The following is a 16402-nucleotide window of genomic DNA, read 5'->3' on the forward strand; positions in this document are numbered from 1 at the left end:
CTGTTTGCTGGCTGACCTGTGGACTGACCTAGCAAAGCTCACATCTGCTCACCTTGCCATTTTAAAGATATTTTGATCCCAAAACGATTAGCTTCTTTTTATATTCAATAGGTAGAAATGTCCTCAATCATTAGGCTTGTCACACAAGAGGGAGGAGAAAATAGAGGTGGTGAAGGGAAAATAAAGGGGTCCCTGGATGTCTGCTGTGAGCTTGCAATGGTTCTGCATTTGAACCGTCCACCCTCCTCCTTCAATAAGGATGGAAATGGGTACAAGTCTTTTCATTCCATTATTTATCTTGTGATTCAGACTTCATTTTTTTTTTTTTTTTGGAAAAATGGATCAGTTTACTTATAACATATTGTGGCCAAAAATACAACTAAAATCAAGAGAAGCGCTAGTTCACTTACATTATATAGGGTGATGAGAATATACAACACCTTATGCCAAGTATCAGTGTATCAACCATCTTCATCCATTCGGAATGCATGTACTGATGGCCTATTCTATGCCCGGCACTGAGTTGAAATGAAGGTCCCACTCTACTCACTTTGGCAGCACAGATAATAAAATTGGAATGAAACAAAGAAGACAAGCATGGCCACTGTGCAAGTATGGTATGCAAACTTGTAAAGCATTCTGTATTAAAAAAGAAAAGAGAGAGAGAGACCCCACTATTACATACATATCAACTAAACTTAAAAAATGTAGTCTTATTCTACCTGCCACTTGAGTTTATTTACTGTAATTAAAAAAAAAAACAAACAGTTTGTCACTTCTTGCCCTTTAGAATCACAAAAGAAGATTTTCTATGTTTTCAAAATCTTCTATGATGGTTCATATGTCATCATTTCTCAAACTATGGTTGGTTCATGCTGGGATGGAACTGCCATACAGGGACGTAGAGTCTAGTTGTCAAAATATATTAATCCGAATACAATGATCTAACATTATAACCATGTTTGTGATCCTATGTTGAGCTTCTTACCTAATAACAATAATTATTTCCTCTTTTTTCCCCTGGATATTAATGGTCAACTTTAGAGAGATACTATATTAGTATAGTAACTGAAAACATTCAAAATCAAAATATTTCCATTAGATCTTTTTTAAATATTTATTTTTATTTATTTATTGGTCTGTGCCAGGTCTTAGTTGCAGCCCGTAAGATCACTGATCACTGTGGCACACAGGATCTTGAACTGTGGCATATGAACATTTAGTTGTGGCACATGGGATCTATTTCCATGACCAGGGATCGAACCTGGGCCCCATGCACTGGGATCATAGAGTCTTAGCCACTGGACCACTAGGGAAGTCCCTCCATTAGCTTTTTATTTTTTCTTTTAATTTCAATAGAACATGAGTTTAGCTTTCTTCATTTTACAATACTTTAAATGATAGTACATCTAATGAATCAAAGCAGGTGATTTTCTTGGCTATGATTAAGTTTTGGGGGCCCAGGAATAGAAATAGGCCGCTCTGTGCAGACAGGTGAGAGCACCAAGCAAAGGAAGCTGAGAAGGGTAATAGAGGAGATAATTAGGCCTATGAGAATGAATAAAGTAATGTCAAGTAAATAATTTAATTCAAGCTGTTTTCATTAATATTTAAAAAGCTAGAGGAAAGGGGGCTTTGGGGCTATCTCCTTCTAGTACCCATAAAGTACATGTGCAGCATTAAAAATTTCTGTTGCCTGTCTAGACTTTTAAAAACGTAGCTCAGGGATTAGTTTAGCCATAAAAGGTCTGAGACTAATACCTAGGATTTTGACTCCGAGGTCAAAATGTTTTTTCACAACCATATACAATAGCCTGATCTTCAGCAAGAGATATTTTGCTGAAAGGGACTTTTTTATAGGACATAAAGGCAAATAATGGTCTATTCTGGAATGCCCAGTGGAACCCTTTAGCTTTAGTCTTCAAGATTCAAGTGTGAGCAGCTGTCATAGAGAGCAAGTTCTCAGCAGAAACAAGGGCATGAACACAGGGGCGAGCAGAGGTGGAGGGAGTAAGCATGGTCTCTCTCATCTCTCCTGTCCTGCCTGAGGCCAAAATGTTCCCATGACTCTCATTTCAGTGATAAAGTCAGAGGCAGCAGTTGTAGACTGGCCGAATACTCACAAAAGCACTGCTTCTTTTCAGTACCCATCCAATCTGAAAACCCGAGCCATTATAATCTTTGACCTCTGGATTCAACCATGGGATTTAGAAAGTTGTACTTTGGACGCTAAGCTAATCAACTATTTTCCTGTCATTTTTTAACACTCATTTGATAAATCTCATGACAAGACCTAACACAATTTAAACACAACTTTAAAAACTGCTTTTAGATATTATAAAAACACATCAATAATTAGTTGATAAAACTAATTATGTAATAGGAAGGTCAGAAATTGAGCCTTTACAATTAATAATAGAAATCATATTACGCAAAGAAAATAAGTGCTACTTACCACATTTTTCTTCTTTTCTGGAAATGATGGATGAGTCTCAGAACTTCAAGAAGTGGAGGTAATTCTGTGAAAAACAATCAATTAGATGGGTCAAATTAGGCTATTAGTCATTTACATCTAGGTATCCCCATTAACATTGACAATCTGATCAAAGTTTTGGCTCTCCAGCTGGTCCTCATAAATTATATTCACTACACCCCAAATTTGTAGTGTTCAGTCTCAATTAAAAATAATTTGAAATTAAATTGGCAAGGGTGTACTGGGTGATGATTAAAATGCAAAGCAATGCGGGCCACAGGGTAAAGTTAAATTTGAACCAAAGCTATAGCATCTTGTTATAAATATGCTTAAAATGTTTAGTCTCTTGTCTTTGCCAAATGATGTGGGAAACTGAGGAAATTCTGTGGAGATAATTAAAAGAAAGTAAAGAGAAATCCAAACTTGCCTTTGATTTGAGGTATTCAAAAAATACATGTAAAGATTTGGGGGTTTGTTTTGACTTGAATTATCTAAACATAATTGCTTTAAATTTCTCCATTTCAGTTATTATGTTTCCAGGGGTCTTTAAAATAAGAGATAAAGGCCACTATTTAGAAGCATGTTTGCTGAACAACGGCTAGAGTGAACTGACAGGTATAATCTATACAAACACAAATCCCCACCATATTTCCTTTCTTCTTCTGACTTCTTTCTTGAGAATATCTAGAATTTTAATTGCCAATTATTCTTTTTAAAGCAATCAAATACTGTTTAGACTTAACTATAAGTTTTACAGTTTTCTTTGCTCAATTATTATTATTTTTTAATTCATAGCTTTTCCTTATATATTTTATTCTTTTTTCCTGTAACCTATCCTCTACAACTTCTTTCTGAGAAACTCTTGAGTGGTAAACTTCATGACTCTTTTTAGACCTTAATATTAGTCTGTTTTCTTGGTTCAAAATTATTTTCCCACAGAAATCTTAAAGAAATTGTTTCACTATATTTTTTTCATTCAGTGTCGCTGATGGAAAGTCAATAGAATGTATTGATCTAGCACAAAGTAGGTAGATTCTGGAATTTAAAGAACGAAAGAGATAAAGGAGCTCAGGATTTTTCAGTGAGTGATTAATCTGAGCAAGGAGAGAAGGATGGACAAAAGAGGGGTGATGAGAGTTTGAAAATAGTAGGATCAATGGATTGGAGTTCTTGACAAGGTCAAAACATAGTTAGAGTGGGTGGACAGAGTAGATTTGATGGTTAATTTTATGTGTCTATTTGACTGGCCGATAAGGCCCAGGTAGTTGGTCAAATATTATTCTAGATGTTTCTGTCAGAGTGTTTTTGGATGAGATTAACATTTAAATTGGTGTACTTTGAGTAAAGCAGATTGCCTTCCGTAAGGTGGCTGGGCCTCATCCAAGCAGCTGGAGGCCTTTGGACTTGAATTGCAACGTCAGTTCTGCCCTGGGTCTCAAATCTGCCGGCCTGCCCTGAAGATTTTGGAGTTACCATTTCTCTGTAATTACATTAGCCAGTTCCTTAAAGTCAATCTCTCTCTCCTTTCTCTCTCCCTCCCATATCTATCTATCCACCTAGGTTCTCTGAAGAAGCCTGACAAATATAATAGGTGAGCTGGAAGTACACAAGGTCATGGTCAGAAGGTAAAATTGAGGATTTCTGATTGACTTATCTGAATGATTATATGTAATCTCTGGTCGGTTAAAAACATTAGTGAATTTTGTCCAAAATGCTTAACCCATTCACAGGGCATTACTAAAGCAATGGGAGTGTTTAGTCGTACACAACATCCCACTTTCTTAGGATATGCTTAAGGTTAAGCTTTGTTCTTAAGGATAATTCAGATTATAAAAATAAATAATAGTAATAGTGATAATGATGAGGACATTGGTGGTAATAGTGATATTAACAGGTAACAATAACAAGCACTTCGTGTCAGGCTCTTTTAAGCACTCCATGTGTATTATTCCATTTAAACTTTACAATAATTATAAGTATATTGGGCTGAACTGGAATGGAATGCTCAGTCATGTCCGACTCTTTGCGGCCCCATGAAATGTAGCCTGCCAGACTCCTCTGCCCATGGAATTTTCCAGACAAGAATACTGGAGTGAGTTGCCATGACCTCCTCCAGGGGATCTTCCCAACCCAGGGATCGAAAGAGCATCTCCTGTGACTCCTGTGTCTCCTGCGTTGGTGGGTGGATTCTTGACCGCTAGTGCCACCTATGGAGCCCGTACAAGCACACTGGTTAGCTTTAGTTTGCTCTTGTTGTTTAGTTGGAAAGTCATGTCTGACTCTTTGCAACCCATGGACTGCAGCACACCAGGCTTCCCTGTCCTTCACTATCTCCCAGAGTTTGTTCAAACTCGTGTCCATTGAGTCAGTGATGCCATCCAAACATCTCATCCTCTGTTGCCCCCTTCTCCTTCTGCCCTCAATCTTTCCAGCATCAGGGTCTTTTCCAATGAGTGGGCTCTTCGCATCCAGTGGCCAGAGTATTGGAGTTTTCAGCTTCAGCATCAGTCCTTCCAATGAATATTCAGGATTGATTTCCTTTAGGACTGACTGGTTTGATCTCCTTACTATCCAAGGGACTCTCAAGAGTCTTCTCCAGCACCACAAATTGAAAGCAGTCATTCTTCAGTGCTCAGCTTTCGTTATGGCCCAATTCCCACATCTGTACATGACTACTGGAAAAATGTCTCTGCTTTTTAATATACTGTCTAGGTTTGTCATAACTTTTCTTCCAAGGAGCAAACATCTTTTAATTTTGTGGCTGCAGTCACCATCCACACTGATTTTAGAGCCTGAGAAAAGAAAATCTGTGACAGATTTTAGAATCTGTTTCCACTTTTCCCCCTGTCATGAGGGCTTCCCAGGTGGCGCTAGTGGTAAAGAATCTGCCTGCCAATGCAGGAGACCTAAGAGAAGGGGTTTGATCCCTGGGTTGGGAAGATCCCTTGGAGGAGGGCAACCCACTCCAGTATTCTTGCCTGGAGAATCCCATGGACAGAGGAGCCTGGTGGGCTACAGTCTATAGGGTCACACAGAGTTGGAAATGACTGAAGTGACTTAGCACAGCACAGCATTAGCTGTGAAGTGATGGGACCAGATACCATGATCTTACATTTTTGGATATTGAGTTCTAAGTCAGCTTTTTCACTCTCCTCTTTCACCCTCATCAAGAGGCTCTTTAGTTCCTCTTTGCTTTCTGCAATTAGAGTGGTCATACCTGAGGTTGTTGATATTTCTCCCCACGATCTTGATTCCAGTTTGTGCTTCATCCAGCCTGGCATTTTGCATGTTGTCCTATGCATATGTTAAATAAGCAGGGTGACAATATATAGCTTTGATGTACTCCTTTCCCAATTTTGAACCAGTCTGTTGTTCCATGTACAGTTCTAACTTTTGCATCTTGACCTGCATACAGGTTTATCAGGAGATACACACAGCTTTATTTTAGAGATGAAGAAACCAACCATATAAAGGTGAAACAAATGATCTAAAACTATACAACTAAGTGATGATGTGGTACTGGAAACTAGATCTGCTTTACCACTCCACTTGCTTTTTGTATTTTAACTTGGACACTACTGTAGAATAACAAGCTTCCTGGGTAGCATAAAAAGTCTGCCCACAATGTGGGAGACCTGGGTTTGATCCCTGGGTTGGGAAGATCTCCTGGAGAAAGGAACGGCTACCCACTCCAGTATTCTTGCCTGAAGAATTCCATGGACAGAGGAGCCTGGTGGGCTATAGCCCATGGGGACTGTGACTGAGCAACTAACACACCCACAATGTAGAATAATCTAGAATCATTACTTTATTCTTCTTTTCCCCTCTACAGCATCTTGCTCACATGTTACTCTGTCCTCAGTCTTCTTCCTGGACGCTGGTGAGCCCATGTCACTAACTGGATGTTCGTGGCTGGGCAATTCATGTCAGCCCTGAAGACCTTAATGTTTCCTTCTACTCTGTGAGGCCATCTTGGCCTCTCTGCCCCTTCCTGACCTTCAACTTGTGAGCCTGTGCATTTGCTTAACATTTATTTCTATAGTTGTACTTGTTTTCTATGGCTGTGTAACAAATCACTACAAACTTGTCTTAACACAAGACAAAATTATCATCTCAGTTTCTGTGGGTCAGGAATTTTGGTACAATGTAACAGGATGCTATGTTCAGGGCCTTACAAGGCTGAAATCAAGAGTCACTTGGGTCTGTGAGCTCATCTGAGGCTCAGGGTCCTCTCCCAAGCTCACCGGTTGTTTGCAGAATTCAGTTCTTTGCGAATGTGAAGTCCCCGTTTCCTTGCTGGCTTGTGGTCGGGGATCATGTTTATCTTTCAGAGGCCACCTATACGTGTCTGACACATGGCCTCTTCAAAGCCACAGTGTGTGTTTTCAAAGCCACCAGGAAAATCTATCTGATTTGTTTTTCTGTCTTCTAGAACAGCTATTACTAGGGATCATCTGATTAGATCTGACCCAGTCACATTCAAGGAGATTTTTTTCCCCTAAGCAATATATTTAGAGGGCCATCCATTCTGATACATGTTACTATTGCTCTTTTATTTTTAGCTGCTATATTGCACCCCATTGTATGAACATTCCTGACAAAACAATCATCCTTTGGATCTTAGTTCATACATTTCTTCAGGAAGGACTGTTCTGATCTGACAAACTCCCCCCAGTATATCATTACCTGTAAATATATAGAGATACTGATAGATAGGAAAATAGATAGATTGATAAGGACCCCCCAAAGAGGCACTCTCATAGAACTTGATATTTTTCTTTGTAATTTTTTTTTTACTCTTCATCATTATATGGATGACTTGGTTAATTTCTCTTCCCCACCAGTTTATAAGCCCCATGAAAGAAACAATCATGTTTATTTTGCTCACTACTGTGCCCTCATTTCCTAGCATGAAGGAGTTCAAGACCTATTTGTTGAGTGAAGACTGTTCTGTTGCAAACATTTCTAACAGTGTGGTTTTAACAGAATTACATGGCTGTGGGCATTGGTGAAACATGGAAGAAAAGTTCAAAGTCAAAGCCTCTATCAGTGAGAGCAGGGAAGTGGAGGTCGTGCACACAGGGCAGCACACTTTGGAGCTGCAATAATGCTGGATTCCTGCAGTGGAGGACAGACACTGCTTCTCTTTTCTCTGTCAATAAAGCATTAAGTGTGTGTTTATGGGGCTCAAGGTTATTTTCTTTTAAGAAAGTTAATTGATGGAAGGTTAAATAAAGCCACAAGTTTTTACTTAAAGGAAACAGAGAAAATGAAGACTTGCTTTAATTATGAGCAATGTGTCAAAAGAAGTGTTTCCCAATTTAATCTTTTCTGGGAGTAAAACAATTCTTCCTGTAATACAAATTCTAAAAAGGAGGGGGCTACATTCTACTTAATCCTTCTCTTATAGACACATACACACACACAAAGACAGAATAGTCAGTCAGCTCCCTCTTAGATTATGACAAACAACATGAATTAATTACATGTATTAAAGCTTTTCTTTCCAAAGTATTTGCTTTCCAAAGATTAGTTTTCCCATGTTAGCTACAGAAGGCACCCCTTTCTGGTTAACGAAGAGTCTCATTCTGGAAAGTGACTATAAAAGCCTTAATACTGCTCCTCCATCGAAAAAACACCCCAAATCCGAGGCCAAGGGTCAGAAATGTTACACATCCAATTGTGTCTTTTAAAGGCAGCTCAACTGAAATTCTCCTGGAGAAAGAGAGCAGAACAATCTTGGAACGGATTGACTGTTAACATTTGTTCTTAATCTATCAGAATTCTCCTACTTGTGTTCACAGAGTTTCTGAGTATCCTCTGAAGCCTTTTCAGTTGGAAATCAGTCCAATCCCAGTAGTAAGGGAGGATTTAAAGGGATGGAGGAGGTGTTCTGTTGATTTCCCTTTTTCCTTCAATGTCAATGATTAAGAAAACTCTATGACTTTGTTTCTTAGAGGTCAGTATCTGCTGTTGTTTTTTTCCTTCTTGGTTTCCCTAAGGGGAATGTGCTGGTAGGGGAGGGATTATAGGAAAAATAGGAAGGAGAAAGGGAAGGGTGGGAAGAGGAGGATCTAAGACTGAGGATAGTAAGTGTAAGGTGAAATTGGCAGGATTTAAGTAGCTTCTTCTAACTAAACTGCCATGAGCTCCATGTGGTGACATTATAATGGTCCTGAAATCTGAAACCCAGGAAAGGCAAGGGAAAACAGTGGGTGGGGAAATTTGAGGTTTCCTATATAATAAATTCTGGCCCAGGGCCAGAATCTTTGAGGGTTTTGCAGTCATTTTCAGACTGGCCATGGTTCTTGTTTGTTTTAACTTTACACTCATGTAGATTTTCAGGAAGTTCAAGAAGAGATTTCACAACAAATTGGCTGTGCCTGGTATGATTTGTGATAAACAGTCACCGTCTGAAGGGGTAAACAACAATGGGACAAAGCACACTCAAAGAATACAGGGTAACTTCACATAGTGTTGAGAAGTCGTCAACATAAAATTCCACAAAATGCTTGGTCTGTGAGCATTGGCAGAGCAGCAGAAAAGCAGTTACAGAAGATAAGTGGCTAAACCGAACATTGGATGGAAGGCAGGCAGCAGGGGATAAGACGTCAAAAGAAGCAGGTCACAGACCTCTATCCCTTGGCTCAGCAGAGGAGGTCAACCAGATGTATAAAAGAACAACCAAGGGTTTGGAAAGAGACCAGCAGGTCCTTTCCTTCTACTTACATGCAAGGGAAAAGGACACAGCTTTAGAAAAAAGAGGAACAGAGATTTCCAGCTCCCCACGTACCACCCTGTACTGATTCAGGGTCAGATGAACATCTTTAGAGGCTCTTTGCATTGAAAATATTATGAGGCCCTCCCCACTGGCAATTTAGAACAATACCTAAAGCGTGAAACACAGCTTGCAAGAATGCTGAAGTTAAATCGCTTCTTTCTAGATGTTTCGATGGCAGAACATGGCTGAATTCATTGGAGCTTGACTTCTCTTATTGGTGTGGATTTGGTGGCTCAGTTTTTGTTTTTTTTTTTTAATGCCCTGGACCCACACTGAGTCTGCCTGTTGGTTGATCCACCTCCAGACTCCTTCTATTAGGGGAAGCACACTGACTGAAACGCCCACCCTGGCCAGGCACCATAGTATCCATTTGCATGAGTTGTTTTATGACAGGAGGTCCTGGTAAGGAACATGGAACTAAGCCGCCACCAACCGGAAGAGTTCAGGAAAAGTCAAAAGGAGACACCACATGTCTGAATACCTCTCAGAATCCTCTCTGGCATCCAAGTTGGCTGAACAAGGCGTGCACCACCAGGAAGGACTCTGAGTTAGAATAAAGACAACCCAGAAATTAATCCCACGTGGCAGAGCTGTTCTCCTGGCTTCCCTTACCCTACTGCTCTCCACCCGGGTGCCCTTTCCCAATAAAATCTCTTGCTCTGTCAGCGCATGTGTCTCCTCGGACAATTCATTTCCGAGTGTTAGACAAGAGCCCAGTTTCGGGCCCTGGAGGGGGTTCCCCTTCCTGCAACACTTCCAGATCCAAACAGGGGCTGGAGAAGGCAGAGGGAGATAGGCCAGGACACAGAAACAGATGACTATAGAAAGCCTTCCAGGATTGTCTTCCTTCCGAAGTGACTGCAGGTCCCAGGCCTCAGTGCTCCTGGCCAGTGAGGAGGGTGTGAAGCTCTCCTCTTCCCCACCTGGGCTGGGCTGCTGTGTCTGAGGTGGGATAGGCAGAGCGGAGCCCTGATGGTGCCATGGTGGTCACTTAGCAGTTGAACTTCCAGGCTTCACAGTCAAGCCACTAAAGGGAAAATGTCTGTACTTGAAGTAATCATAGGCTTTCTCCTCTAATACCAGCCTGCCCTGCCAGAGTGTCAGCAGCACAAAGGCCCCAGTATTCTTCCCCCATCACAGAGTACGCGGTGCATCCCCCTGCTGCTTGGCTCTCAGCTCCCTGTCTGGACAGGAACACAGCTGGGCTTTCATCTAATGAGGGGTGGATTCAAGCTGATTACTTTTGTTTGGCCTTCACTGAAGACAACAGAGCAGGAGGTATTTTGCATTTGTCTTGTATTCGAAGCCCCAATGCGGGATGACTCAAGAACATTTTCTTCTCAGAGCAAAGGCTGTTAGTGAAAGATCTCATAAAATTTTCTTCTCAGAAAGGAACATTAAGAAAACATTTAGAATTTTGTACAGAAAGTGTGTATTACTTGCATTATCAGAAAAGTAACACAGAATTAATTTAAAAGAGGCAAAAGGAGAAAATTATCTGAATCTTTTTAGTAATTGTCTGAAAGATAAATTCCTCTTTTTTCCTCATTCTCTTATTGGCAACCTCCTCTACCCTCATGGCCCCAAAGTTCCTGTATAGGCTCATGGTTCCCTAAATCTATACCCTTAGCCCAATCTTTTACATGAACCCCCAACTCATATATATCTAACTGACTGCTTGTCATCTCAATATATAAATATATCATGTCTTCCTCAAACTCAGCACCTGAGACACTGAAATTCTTTCATGACCTTCCCCAAATCCTTACCTCCTTCTTGATTCTTCTCTCATTTATCATGCAATCAACCAATAATCCAGTTGTTCAAGTTATCCTTCTTTTTTCATTTCTCTTTATCCTATATTTTCCTATATCCCACCAGCTTTCTCTTCCTGGTAAAGTCATACTTTCTTGTATAATAATACTGATACTTATTTAGCGCTTGTGTTGTTCCAGATACTATTCTTGCTTCATATGCATTATTTTATTTAACCTTCACAATGAGTCTAAGAAGCAAGTACTGTCATAATCCGCATTGTATAGGTGAGGAAACTGAGGTACAAAGATATTACATAACATCACATGCACGTGTGCTAAGTCGCTTCAGTTGTGTCTGACTCTTTGTGACTCTGAACCATCCTAGCTCTCCAGGCTCCTCTGTCCATGGGATTCTTCAGGCAAGAAGACTGGAGTGTCACCATGCCCTCCTCTAGGGGATCTTCCTGACCCAGGGATGGGACCTGTGTCTCTTACATCTCCTGCATTGGCAGGCGGGTTCTTTATCACTAACATCACCTAGGAAGCCCATATAACATCTCACAACAGGCAACTAAAGGAGTAAGGGTTCAGGCCCAAGCTGAGTAATGCCAGAACATACGCTCTCAATCCCGGGTTCTTTATCACTAACATCACCTAGGAAGCCCATATAACATCTCACAACAGGCAACTAAAGGAGTAAGGGCTCAGGCCCAAGCTGAGTAATGCCAGAACATACGCTCTCAATCCCAGTGCTGTTCTGCCTTCTCAAATTATTCATTTTATACATATGTATACACCTTGCCCTTCATCCTCACTATTTAGATAAAACTCCGATCATAATGTATCTGAGTGATCCCTCCTCCAGAATTAAGTCCCTAAAACACAAATGTGTCACACATTCTCAATCATTCCCTGATTAGTCCTTTATCACTTAATCATTAACTGGTTGTTCTCACAGATGTGTTGTCAAATTTAAGGCAACACGCATGTGTTCTGTCTTATCGGTTCACCAGGGCTAATACTATGGCTGCTGCTGCTAAGTCGCTTCAGTCGTGTCCGACTCTGTGCGACCCCATAGACAGCCTCCTACCAGGCTCCCCGTCCCTGGGATTCTCTAGGCAAAGAACACTGGAGTGGGTTGCCATTTCCTTCTCCAATGCATGAAAGTGAAAAGTGAAAGTGAAGTTGCTCAGTCGTGTCTGACTCTTAGCGACCCCATGGACTACAGCCCACCAGGCTCCTCCATCCACGGGATTTTCCAGGCAAGAGCACTGGGGTGGGGTGCCATTGCCTTCTCTGAATACTGTGGCAGTGACATCGATCACACAGAAAACTGAATTGAGGTGACCGTGAGACGACAGAACAGGGGGGCAGGTTGCTAAGAAGCCCAGAGAAATGTCAAGTTGAGCCAAGGAAAGCATATGTCCATGGAACATGAGGAAACTTTTCCATCTTTGTGTAATCCAGGCAGGATGCAATTCTACTCAGCAAAAATGATCTGCGATAAATGCATATGCAAGTCCACTTCTCTCGTGTGCCACCAGCAATCCAGTATACAAACAGATATGAGGCACTCAGACACGTTAGGGAAAACAAGTCTAGAGGATGAAGTTCAAAGTCCCTCTCACATCGATAATGCCTCCTGTCTATTCTCTGGTCCCATCTATCATCACCCCACTTCTCCCTTCACCCCAAACTCTGCTCCAGCTTATGTCTGAGCACACATTCCTCCTTCATACCTCCCCACCTAAAGATTCTCTCTCCTCTGCCTAGATGGCCCTTTCTTACCTTGTCTTTCTGGAAGATCTTTGTTTTTTAGGTTCACTCAAAGATCATCTCCTGCATCTCGCCTACTCTTTGTACCATGTAGATAAGCTGCTGTTCTCCCCTGGACTGGTTCATATGCTCACCTAAATCACTTCCTATCACAGAACATTGAAATCATTCATTTTTCTGTCTCCCTCACTAGACCCAGGTGGCACTAGTGGTAAAGAACCTGCCTGCCAACGCGGGAGACGTAAGAAACGTGGATTCGATTCCTTTCGGGAAGATCCCCAGGAGGAGAACATAGCAACCCACTCCAGTATTCTTGCCTGGAGAATCCCATGGACAGAGGAGCCTGCGGGCTGCAATCCATAGGGTCGCAAAGAGTCAGACACAACTGAAGCGACTTAGCATGCATGCTCGCTAGACCAGGAGCTCCTTAAAGGTAGGGTCTCTGCTCTGCTCATCTTTATACAGCAATTCTAAGCATACTGAATAACACATTGTAGGTGCCCCATAAATACTGGAATGAAGGAAGATACACTGTTTCTGAACTATTCAGTCAGGTCACAAGTGTGTTGTTTTGGCTGAATGACCTGTATAGCACATTCTCTTTGACTTTATAATTTTTATGCTACCAAGGAGAAAACACCAGAAAGCTTTATTTCAGCTAGTTGTCCTTTATCCTCAAGTAACATGGAAATGCCTATTATAAAAAGTGTCAGTAAAGGGCCAGAGATGCTTTAATGGAATTTCAGGATGAAGGAAAGGAAAGGAGTTTTTGTGTGCCAGCAACTTAATATTTTCCTGCTTCAGCTGTCCTGCCAGGGATTGCAATTCAGGAATGGATTTCAAGCTGAGCAGAGGAAAAAATGAGATGCTTAATGAAAATGGCCAAATGTTATCAACAGCTATTTTGTGAGAGGAGCTGTGTCAGGAGCCATCCCCATGTAAAATGGACTTCTGCTGAAAACCAGCCATCTGCAGGCCCATGAAGACTCACACATACCTCTCCTGAGAGAGCCTTTTCAGTTTTGTGCTTTTTCTGATGCTAAGAAATCAGACATTTGTGATTTACTACAGGCCAGTTGTAGGCATGAAGTCAACTATTTCCTGGGAAATCTAAAAACTGAAATGAGAAATACAGAAAATAAAAATATTTTCTATGTTAAAAATATATATATCAGAAAGCTTTTCAAATAAAAAAAAAACAATAACTCTGCTTAATAAAATGTAGACCTATGAGAGTCTGAAGATCCTTTTGTTTCCAGTATATTTTTGAAATTTCTAAGCTATTTTCTTTTTTGCTAGGGAATTACAATGACTGTGTGAAAGTGTCATTCTAAATAAATGTTATTAATTTCTCTGAATATATCTCTTTGAAGATATAGTGTTTTGATATTTGACATCTCCATAGCATATATAGAGAAGGAATATAGTACAGAAGGAGGATTAAAGTGCTCCCAGTAAGAAATGCTAGAGTCTGGTTTTATCATTTATAAATTACCTTGAGCAAGTCATTTAATCCCCCCAAAGTTTCAGGTACTTCATCTATAAAATAATTTTTAAAGGTAACTGTATCTTTCTACTCCCTATGTTCCAATCTCAACTTGTAAGAGGGAAATTGACCAATACTTCTCACCTCAGAGGCAATTCTTTGAGGCCCAACACAACTGTTTTCTCTGCATTTACTTTTCGTGGAGAGTCTAATATCTATTAGTCTTAGTTCCTTTTTTGGAAAGGATAATGCATTTATTTTTTCTGTTTAAATGTAGTTTTTTTTTTTCAAAGTGGAAGACTATTATCTTGGTTTTCAATTGTTTGAGAATCAAGAAAAGAGGATACATAATTAACTGGCAATCTCCAGTGATCCCAGCAGTAATACTTGTGATGTTAGTTGCGGATCAGGAAGACAGAAGTGGTAACAAATTTCCCATCAGTCTTAGGACTTGATGGAAGTCCTAGTAATTTTAAGATATCAAGTTGTTTTTGTTTAGTCATAGGCATGTCCAACTCTTTGTAACCCCATGGACTGTAGCCCACCAGGCTCCTCTGTCCATGGGATTTCCCAGGCAAAAACACTGGAGTGGGTTGACATTTCAGCAGTACAAAAAACTTAAGCTTGTTAACAAAGAAGATAGTGGGGGAATGGAAGTGGTATTATCAGAACAGAGACCCTAAAAAATTTTTGAAAATCTGAAAGGGTATATGAGGTAATTGACATATGAAATAGAACACAGCAAAATGCAGATCCAAATCCACTAACTGTAGGCTGCATGGAGATGGAGGTGGGAGTCAGTCTTCCCATTGGAGGTCCCAGGTTGAAGGTGGGAGATAAGGAAGAATGTGGGAGACAGAAGCAGAGCAAATAGGTCTGTGAACCAAATCACTGCCCAATGTACTTCTCATCTCTCCTTCCTCACACCAGAAGAAGAAAGTCAAGCAGCCTAAACTGGTTAGACTGCTGAGGCTTATGTTGCGGTATACAAGTTTGAAACCTCTTTGTTCTAGCCTTTAGAGAAACTGTGACCTATCCAGCTGATGTCTAGATCACTCACCTGTAAGCAAATCATTTTATTTGACATGCGCTTCCCCACATATATAAAACTATCAGTCAAGTTTCAATATAGTAGCGGGTGGTATTGTCACTGTTCAGTTGCCAAGTCTTGTCCAACTCTTTGCGACCCCATTTACTGCAGCATGCCAGACTTCCCTGTCCTTCACTATCTTCTGGAGTTTGCTCAAATTCATGTCCATTGAGTTGGTGATGCCATCCAATCATTTCACCCTCTGTCATCCCCTTCTCTTCCTGCTCTCAATCTTTCCCAGGATCAGGGTCTTTTCAAATAAGTCAGCTCTTCCCATCAGGTGGCCAAAGTATTGGAGCTTCAGCTTCAGCATCAGTCCTTCCAATGAATATTCAGGGTTGATTTCCTTTAGGATTGACTGGTTGGATCTCCTTGCAGTCCAAGGGACTCTCAAGAGTCTTCTGCAACACCACAGTTCAAAAGCATCCATTCTTTGGCCCTCAGCCTTCTTTATGGTCCAACTCTCCCATCCATACATGATTACTGGGAAAACCATAGCTTTGACTATAGGGACTTCTGTTGGCAAAGTGCTGTCTCTGCTTTTTAATATGCTGTCTAGGTTTGTCATAGCTTTCCTTCCAAGTAGCAAGCATCTTTTAATTTCATGGCTGCAGTTACCATCAACAGTGATTTTGGAACCCAAGAAAATAAAATCTTTCCCTGTTTCCACTTTTTCCCCTTCTGGTTGCCGTAAAGTGATGAGACCTGATGCCACGGTAGTTATAGGGGAAAAAAACCTAGTCACACGCCAACAGGTGAAACTTATACCAGTCACTTAAAGAGCCTCATTCTTTATTCTTAAAGTGGGTGAATAACAAAAAATATATAACTGGAAGCACAAAAGAAAAAGGCCAAAATAATAAAACAGAAAAATCAACTGCAGTAAACAGAAGAGAGTTTAATAACAGCATTTGTATAGCACTTATTTGATGTCAGGCATTGTTTTAAGGACTTGATAGATATTAACTTACATATTCCTCACAACTACCTTACCAAGTATGTGTCATCACCATCCTCATTTTATGGATAAGAAACTGAG

General features: G+C 40.7%; 1 non-coding gene across 1 annotated transcript; it reads left to right on the forward strand.

Annotated features, from left to right (window-relative positions):
- The first annotated feature begins 542 nt into the window (after positions 1–542).
- Positions 543–649, forward strand: LOC129642554 (U6 spliceosomal RNA). The gene has a single exon (XR_008709814.1). It is a non-coding gene; the product is annotated as a U6 spliceosomal RNA (small nuclear RNA).
- The last annotated feature ends 15753 nt before the right edge of the window (positions 650–16402 follow it).

This window comes from Bubalus kerabau, chromosome 1 (genome assembly GCF_029407905.1).
Source record: "Bubalus kerabau isolate K-KA32 ecotype Philippines breed swamp buffalo chromosome 1, PCC_UOA_SB_1v2, whole genome shotgun sequence".
In the NCBI taxonomy this organism is placed as follows: Eukaryota; Metazoa; Chordata; class Mammalia; order Artiodactyla; family Bovidae; genus Bubalus; species Bubalus kerabau.